Raw genomic sequence first — 9,885 nt, 5'->3', positions numbered from 1 at the left:
TAAACTACTATACTAATAGTATAGAATTCTGTAGCATAGTGAGTCCCGTGTAGTAAACAATAGTTTGGTATGCTACTATATCATAGTATACAGTATATATATATATATATATATATATATATATATATATATATAGCAGTTTCCTGCAATACAATGATCTTTGTGTCTCTTTATGTCTCTCTCTATCCCCCCTCTACCTCTTCTCAGGGCTCACACTATCTCATTCCCTCTTTGTTACATCCCACTCTCCTCTCTCTCTATCACTTCCCGAGTTTCACTGCCCTTACTGACTTTAAACTCACCACCGTGTCTTGCTGTTTGCAAACCCAAAATGATGTAATTATAGGCGCTCGGATTGGAAGCGCACATTGATTGGTCACGAGTGCGCCTCCTGGTTGAAGGGGCACAGGGGGTCTTGCAACTGAGGCCAGGCCAGGTCCGGAGCCGGTAAGACCTTCTGTATTCCAGATCCACAATTGGACAGGGATGTCCAATTGTGTTTTTATCCCTGTATCCTAACCCTAATCCTGACGCCGACCGTAACTTCTCCCTTCCTGGTGCCTCAACAAAACCACTTCGCTCGGGGGTGTGCCACATTTTCTACATTAGTCAGGGTCTCTTCTGGAATCTCTAGAAATGTGGGGTCCCTCTGGCCTGTAACATTCTCCTAAACCATTTCTGGAAGAAACAATTTTTCAGACACCAAAATCTTCCAAAGTGGGTCAAATGACTTTGTCACAGATGCACAGGTCCAAAACAACAACTCCCATCGACCTATCAAAGGGTATTCCGATAGGTAACACACATTGAAATGACTTTATCTCGGGAACGGACGGTCTTATCACTGGAAATTACAACTGGAAATTAGGCGTCTCCGTCCCTCTGTGCTCCACGCAGCATGAACAGCAGTCCATCAACATTCACAGGACATCAGTCAATGATAATTGGATCGCTATCGACATCGCTGCTATGTTATGGCCAATATAATAGGAATAGCATATACATCCACTATTTATCTACCACTCTTCATTATCTTAAGTGACCGAGCCAGAGAAAACTTTTTGGTTTGAGTTTAGCTCCATTACACACATTTCTGTGATCCAGTGATGTATTGGGTCTATTTTTGGAATGCTAATGAATCACAACCCTGGTGTGCTTATTACTCAACCAGTGATTCATCAGTTAACTGATCATTAATCTGTTGGTTGGAGCAGGGGACAGGCCTCGCAGTTTCACATATTCTCTTGCCCAAGCCAGCCCTAGACTCGCAAGTTCACGAACGTCCATTAACCTCTCGCACAAATTAGATAGAAAAACGCTATAGTCCATCTGCAGTGGCAGAAAATGGTCTCTGAAAGAGGCTTATATTAAATACACAAATGGGTTATCTCAGTGCACCAAAGCGCAGTGACATAAAGTGCATGTTATGTTATTTTTTGTTATGGATGCTAATGACAGTAGGAATAAAGTCTTGGGTAAATGTATTTAAATGTATTCACATCTATCTGTGATTTAGGGACTCAAAAACCAAGAGATGAACAGTGTAAGTAGAGCGCAGCAGAAATAAGACTGTAGGGGAACCGACCCGGCATGGATGAATGGATACTGAACAGAGCCCAGAGAGATGCTTGGATATCTCTGTATCTTCCAGCTGTAAGACCGAATCTGATGTAGAGAAATGGCATCGGAATTTCTTCCTGGAGGAATGATAACATCTTTTCTGTTCAACAATTTTCTAAACACACAGAATGTAAGTGTGGCCCTGTGCGCATGTGTTTCTTTCGAGTTTGTGTGTGTGTGTGCGTGCGTGCGTGCGTGCGTGCGTGCGTGCGTGCGTGCGTGCGTGCGTGCGTGCGTGCGTGCGTGCGTGCGTGCGTGCGTGCGTGCGTGCGTGCGTGCGTGCGTGCGTGCGTGTGTGTGTGTGTGTGTGTGTTTCAAGTGTATGTGTGTGTATGTGTGTGTGTATGTGTGTGCATTCATCCGTGTTCATGTGTGTACCCGCACGACACGTGTTTGTGTGTATGCGTTTTTGCATCAGTGCCAGTGTGTTTCGAGTGTGAGCGAGTGATTGCCTGCAAGATCGGCGACGGTTTGACAAAATAAAAAAAGGCGCTCGTTGCAAATGAGGCGACACTCAATGGCAGAAGGGCCATTAGACGGCAGAAAGACTCAGAATCTCCCCATAGGTCTCAGGTTGCATTACGGTGACACTGTGTTCCTGACGAGCGACACTCCTAGTGGGTGACAGCGGAGGATAAACAGAGGAGATGGCTCCGGCGCTGCGTTAGGCCGCTGACAGCTGTAGCGCCACTGATGAGTTTACCCACAGTTCGGAATCAGTTCCGCACACACACACAGGCAGAATAATAAGCGTGATCAGATATCGCACACACATACACACACACACACACACACACACACACACACACACACACACACACACACACACACACACACACACACACACACACACACACACACACACACACACACACACACACACACACACACACACACACACACAGAATAATAAGCATGATGAAACATTGCACCCACACACGCAAACACGGGCACATGCGCATAAATGCACAAACAAAAACACATGCTAACATGCACACGCACACACACACAAACAAACAGGCATGCAAGCTACGTCCATTGATGCGGCCGCACACAGATTCGACCCCATCACACACAGACGGGTAAACAAACACGGACTGTAAATACAGATAAACTAATACAAATAGCAGAACTGCAGATGGTCTGAGGCTCAAAATAAAACAAATCTAATTAAGCCGACTAACACAAAGACACACACACACACAAACATACGCATATGTGTACGCACACACACACACGCTGACGCACACCAAGAAGTCTCACCTCGCATACACTCATTACAAAATCGCTACCCCGTCGCGCACACATGCCATTGTGAGGAGCAGAACAGTGTGAAGGAGTAGGGTGGGAACGCGTTGACACTTATTTCCTTCCCAGCGGGACACGGGGACACAAAGATAAACAATGGTCCTTCCCCACAGAGTCCCCACAAGGTCTGGAAGACACACACACTCCCACATACTGGCACGCCAATGCACTCCGAGAGGCACGCACTCACAAATATCACACTCAAAGTATTTTGACTTTATCTCACATTTTGATTGGTTAACGTAAAGTCTAAAGCTGATGACATCCGGTCCGAAAACTATTAAAATGCATATGTGATGTACATGTGTCACTTTATGACACTTCAGGTCCTTTAAATGCCCACCCAGGGTTTTGTGTTCGCCCCAGAAAGTTTTCACTTTTCTGTTTTGCCCATTCAACATCAACATCCCCACTCAACTCATTGTAAGCAGTGCCTGCTTCATGATGCCTTGCTTATCATGAATGTGTTGCCCCTCATTTGTTCATCATGTTAATATTCTAAACTATTTGTGGCTTTCCTTTACAAAAGCAGGAATAACAACCGGGCAAGTTAGTGATCAAACTCGAGGATGGATATCCTTGCAAAACTTCTTCTTGTGTACAGTGTCTGTGCCAGACATGGCTATATGTAGTCAACGTTGCCATGAAAGGTTTAGCAGGGGGCTTAATAGAAACCGAGTACAATGCACGTCGTTTTTAACACAGATATCGCATCAAAGTTAAGTTAGTGAGTTTGTTCGTTTTCGACACTGACATTTTAAATGACATAACTGATAGATAAATGAGGGTTGACACGTTAACTACATCGAAGGACAGCATCGGTACTGAGAGGCAGTGACGTCTGGGATATAAAGGTTCTTATACAACGGGGGGCCTGAATCCAGCGATCTCATTATACATAACTGCTATGACGCCCAAACATTTTGTGAAAGTATCACTCCGCGCCATGAGCCTGGGATATATAGGTTCATATACAATGAGCCTTTGATATTGTAAAGGCTCCTATTGGTGCGGAGGGGGGGGGGTCTGCTTAACCTTGAGAGGCGGGCTGGCTTCGCGAGATTACCATCCCTGCGGGACTCCGTGTCAAGTTCCTCATCTCAAGGATCAATCAGCGTCCCATGAGGAACGACGTGATACGCGGTATACGTGATAGACAGTGATAGACGGATTCAGAAGGGCCCGCTCCGATCAAAACCGTTCTCAAGGCCGACTTCCCAGATGGTTCTGTGTCAGAAACCATACGGTGTGTCAGGTAAAGGTCTGCTCATGCAACCTAAAAACTGTCTGGGGGGGGGGCACGCAAAAGCCTGTTTAGGTGTGAAAAGGACCCCAGATGTGTCATAAACACACGTACAGCGGAATAACTAGTCCTCTTGCGTTTGGTCTGCACACACTTCCACATCAGCCGGCTGCTCTTGTAGTCATCGTCCCCACAGTATAAATGCCAGATCGTTTCAGATAGCTAGTTCCTCGTTGTGAACCCTTGGACGGTTTAGCTGATGATATTGAGGTAGATATGAAAAGTGTTTCGGTTGGTTCAACGGTCCTTACCATGCCCCATTAGAGTAGAAAAACACCAAAGTTACATTTTGTTAAAGCGAGGTCAACCCGCTGAACCCTAAACCTAACTATAGGTAGCTCCCTGGACGAGGACGCTCGCAGTGCATCGGCTTGGCAGATGACGACGATGACGGAGAGAGGGCTCCATGTGTGGACGGCCATGTGATGGGAGGCTGTATGCACGGGCAGAGGGATCACCATAGGGCTAGGAACCCAGCCATGGGAACAGATGGTCCGCTGTCCCCCACCAAAGATCGCATTAAGAAAGATGGCAGGCCTGACCTATTTCTGGACCCGGCATGCCGGGCAAATCAGCGGCACAGCGAGACAAGGGGAAATATCTACGTGGAACGGGTTATAATCCGCCGCCCTTTGTCTTCTTCATTACGGGATTTAAAAAAGGCATTTTTTTAGGGCACCGTCATTATAAACTCGAGAGAAAAATTATAAAATGATAGGAGGGTAGCTTACTATTTCGTGTGCCTGCTTTGGTAGTGTGAGCTTGCCGGAAAAAGGCTATTTCCATATCCTGCGTGAGTGTAGCTGTCAAAGCATTTATAAGCAGTCCATTAGAAGATCAGAGGTGAGGTTTGGTTCTGTGTTGTTTCGTTGAATCAGCGTCGTCTTTTTTAGAACTCTGTTGCTGTGGTTCTATTGTCTGGAGATATTACAGTGAATCATTAGTTTGTTATTAATATTTTGTTTTCAGGTAGAAGCGGACAAGGCTTGTAGACTGAGGATATTGGCTTTCAAATCCGGAGCCTTTTCACAGCTCAGCACACACTCAGCCTACCGACTAGTCTTCCCCACATAACAGGACTTCCCTCATATTTCCATTTGGTAATATTTCCATCATTGGTGGACTTTCTTTTCCTCTATTCTGAGGGCTGTCAGTCTAGATTATTCCCGGGGTCATTGACACTAATAGCTTGCCTTCTCACCTTGGCGACTAAATTCTACACTGGCTGTAGTGAATAGGTTCCTAAATAATTGATTGGTCCATATTGTGGAGGTGATGGGTAACATAAACAGCTAAAGACCCATATAGAGCAGTAGGGCGGCAGCTGCAGGCTAAAGTATCACTCATTTTACCCCATTGCTTTTCCAAAGGCACACGAGATGACTCCTACGCTAATAGAAATTGGATACATGGTGAAGGGTGCGCTGTTTGTTTTGTGTGTGTGTACATGTGTGTGTGTGTGTGTGGGTGGGTGTGGGTGTGTGTCTGTAGGTCGTGGTGAAATGCTAAGATCACACAAGGACAGTCGACTTTGACAAACGGTGTCTCATCTAAAAGGATAGCGGGTTTTCACCAAGGCTCCGTCCGTGAATGTTAACACACACACAAATAACTACTTGCAAACATAGATGCATGCACACGGGCCCACACACATGGACGCATGCGCACACACCACACGAACCACACACACAACCACACACACACACACACACACACAGCTAGCCGGAGGTGACCGTAACAGCCTCCCTCTCCTTCGTCTCTGTCCTCCCAGCAGCCCGTCAGCGTTCAGAAAGAGACAGGGTCCCGACCTCACCCCCCACCCAGACTAAATGATGACACTGTGAGGACAGATACGTGTTCATTAACCTCCGATTCCCATGAGGCCCCAGCAGTCGGTCGACAGCCACACACAACGCACCGCCTCAGGGGCCGCCACGACGACAGCATGGGGGCCCCCTCCCTCCTCTCTCCCAGCCAGTAACACCGGCCCTCACTGGGAGACAACACAGAGGGGTGGGGGTGGTGGTGGTGGTGGTGGTGGTGGTGATGGTGGTGGGCCAGTCCCACGGCAGGATTTAGATTTGAATTGTAATTCAATCAGCCCTTGGGTATACTTGATCTTTCACTCGCTACGAACTCATCAAGACCCACAAATGAACAGAGATGGAGGGCTCAGCCCATCAGACGACCAGGGGCAATCCATCTCCATCCAGCCTCCCCCTTCCCCTTCACTTATCCCAGAGAGCGGAGCCTGCATCGAGCCCTAATCCGCACTGTGCACGGGTGTGTGAGTGGCTACGCGTGTGAGAGTATGTGACTGCATGGTTGCAATGAGTGCATACGTGTGTGTGTGTGATTGTGTGTGTGTGTTTCTGTGTGTTTGTACATACTGTATATGCATGTGTTCCTCTGTGTCTGCCTCAGTGTGTGTGTTTGTGTGCGATTATTCATGTGGGTGGACTAATTAATGTATGCGGTTGTACATGCATGTGTACATGCCTGTGTTTGTGTACGTATGTATGGGAGGACATTTGTGCGTGCGTGAGTGTGTGGGTTTTCGGTTTGTGCGTGTGTCTATATGATGACTAAGCACCGCTATGGCACCTTGCTTGTTGCCATCCAGGCTGGTCGCTCACAAACACACACACACACACACACACACACACACACACATACACGCACACACATACACGCACACACATACACGGATGTTTACTGAGATTTGGATCTGCGGCGGAACACAGACGGGGGGCCAAGCATCTCAGTAAAACCACCCACACACCCACACACACACGCACAAACACACACACACACACACACACACAGCTCTTCTCTGGGTGTTATGTGTACGAGACAGGGCAGGGAACCATGAGTTCACAAACGGTTGGAATCCACCCCAATGAAGATACACTCATTCACCTCCATGCAAACACCTCCATCACAACTCCACACTGCAGTGGAGACAACGCAGAGAAGAAGCACGAAAAGAGAAAGAAAGAATGAAAGAACAAAGAAGCGAAAGAAACGAAAGAAGAGAGTATATGCCAGTGGAATACAGCTCAATAGTTTGTGCACCAAACTGTATATGTCTCCCCGGCAGCAATCATTTAAATAAACGTTTTTCTATTGACTTTCATTAATATGTATCAGGTGACTGGTAAAAAAAATCACTACTGTACACTCTGTGGGGTGATTGTGTATGCGTGTGTACGTGGTTGCATGCATGAACGTGTGCATAAGTGCCTATCTCCACGTTCTAATGGTTTTGTCCTTCATCTCCTTCACAACACACACACACACACACACACACACACACACACACACACACACACACACACACACACACACACACACACACACACACACACACACACACACACACACACACACACACACACACAGACACAGACACAGACACACACACACAGAGAGCAGAGAGCAGCTTGGCAGCATGCACGATTGCGGGGCTGGGTATTAAAGCAGGAAGGATGGCACGGCCATGCCAGTGGAACTGAGAGTAAGGAGGGGAAGCGATGGGAGAGAGAGGGAGAGAGGGAGAGAGGGAGGCTGGTTTCTGTGTCCAGCTGACAGCTCCTGTGAGGGCGCTACTGAATCCTCCTCTCCTCTCCTCTCCTCTCCTCCGAGCATCCTGGAACTCAATCGGGCGCTAAGCAACCAGCGCATTCCCGCACACTTTTCCCCGGCGAGTGGGTTTGGAGAGCCCATCTCCTCTGCCGTCTCGTTCCATTTCCCCCCAGACGGCCCGAGACGGTCTTACGATGTGCAACAGATGTGAAACTACTCCCATGCGAATGGCAGCGTGGGTAATCGTTAGTAAACAGCAATGTCCAACAGGTTCTCCACGTTTCAGAGCTGTGTCCCAAAGCACATTCCCTCAGCCATCGTGTGGATGGTTGTAAAGGCCACCTCTACACTGGAAATGTATATAATCAGCTTTCAACGCATTTACAATGTTGCAGACACTGTTACCGAAAACCACTTAAACAGCCACTGAAGAGCAGGGAAGGGGTTAGGACAACTTGCTCAAGGTTGGCTACAGGTAGAATAGAGCCGTCTGAGGGATCGAACCCAGTAGCTGTATCCGGGAGTAGAACACCATAGCATCTAGACTATCTCCGTGCTTTTCTCCTACGTTTTTTTCCCAGACCTTTTACACAAGTGACAGAGGTAAATACGCTGTGGCCGATGCATGTCACTTACATTTGACGTGCTGGGTAAGTGCAGGCCACTCAAGACATTGACAACCATTATGGGTGGGAGAAGATACTGAGCTTCAGGTAGGGATCTGTGATCTGCAAGAGAGTTGATTGGAAAGAGGTTTGTGCCCCTGTCTGTATACAACCGCAACAGGGTATGAATTATACATCACATGTCTTGTTGGGCTTGGTGCATTTCTTGTTTGTGTATGAGGACCTACTGTATATTGCTATTTGGACAATGTTTGGCTCTTATCTTTTCGTATCTCTGTCCTGGCCTTCTGTCGTGACACCCACGTTTCCCATGTGTGGGATGTATAAAGATCGTTGACAGAATAATTTCAAACTGAATCTATTGGGCCACGCAATATTGTACAATAATAACAAAAAGGTGTGTCCACCTGAGAGTGTATCGCTAGCAGACAATGTTACATCGATAACAAAATCCATGAAGGACTGTCGAGAAAGGAAGCAATACAGCAAATGTGTTTGGCTGGTTCAAGACTCAACATTTAGGGAATAGACAGTGGAGGGTGAGATGAGGGTCAAAGGAGGGAGGGAGGAAGGGAGGGAGAGAGAGAGAATAAGAATCGGAGAGAGAGGCTTTTATTTATGAGATCGACAGTGACAATCTAACCTACTGCACACACAGACACACGCATACACACAGACACACAGAAACATGCAATCCAATAAATAAACAACCACAAACACTTGCATATGCGCAAAAACAGATTAAAAATAAGCACACTGCTCTTGTCAATTTAACTGGCTGAGAAAAAGCTAATCGAAGTAGGTTGTAGTGCTCTGTGCACGCGTGCCTATGTGTCTGTGTGCGTGTGTGTTTGTGTGCGTGCGTGAGCAAGTTATTGTGTGTGTGTGTGCATTTGTGTGTGCGTGTGAGCGAGTTATTGTGTGTGTGTTTGTGTAATTGTGTGTGTGTGTGTAATTGTGTGTGTGTGTGTGTGTGTGTGTGTGTGTGTGTGTGTGTGTGTGTGTGTGTGTGTGTGTGTGTGTGTGTGTGTGTGTGTGTGTGTGTGTGTGTGTGTGTGTGTGTGTGTGTGTACTTCTTTGCATGTGTATTTGTCAGATTGTGCAATGCAGCAGAGGCTACTCTGTGCCAGTTCAAATGCCAGGCTCAGAGAGCTTGGCAAGAACAGCTAAGAAAAATTGTGCAAATGCTATGGACATTGGAGAGCCGCAATGGGGGATCAGGTAGTTCACAGAAGTCATCCGATGGAGGAATTAGCACCGGAGTCAGCACCCCAAAAAAGATCCGGAGGGTAAGGGATGTGTAAAAAAGTAATGGATCAAACATGATGTTCGATTCTGGCCTTTGACGCCTCTAACTCAAAACTTGCGGTTGAGCTTTTTTCCGATCAGCAGCACACGGCCCGGCCTTCCGTGGCATGGAAAGTCATTACATCGAGGCATGAT

The 9,885-nt window shown here is 47.1% G+C and overlaps 1 protein-coding gene across 1 annotated transcript in view; it reads right to left on the bottom strand.

The window, feature by feature from the left end:
• Positions 1–9,885, bottom strand: part of kcnma1a (potassium large conductance calcium-activated channel, subfamily M, alpha member 1a) — a 163,331-nt gene that overhangs the window by 121,619 nt on the left and 31,827 nt on the right. The gene's annotated exons all lie outside the window — the stretch shown is intronic.

This window comes from Gadus chalcogrammus, chromosome 15 (genome assembly GCF_026213295.1).
Source record: "Gadus chalcogrammus isolate NIFS_2021 chromosome 15, NIFS_Gcha_1.0, whole genome shotgun sequence".
Lineage (NCBI taxonomy): Eukaryota > Metazoa > Chordata > Actinopteri > Gadiformes > Gadidae > Gadus > Gadus chalcogrammus.
This window is presented reverse-complemented; position numbering and strand designations above follow the sequence as displayed.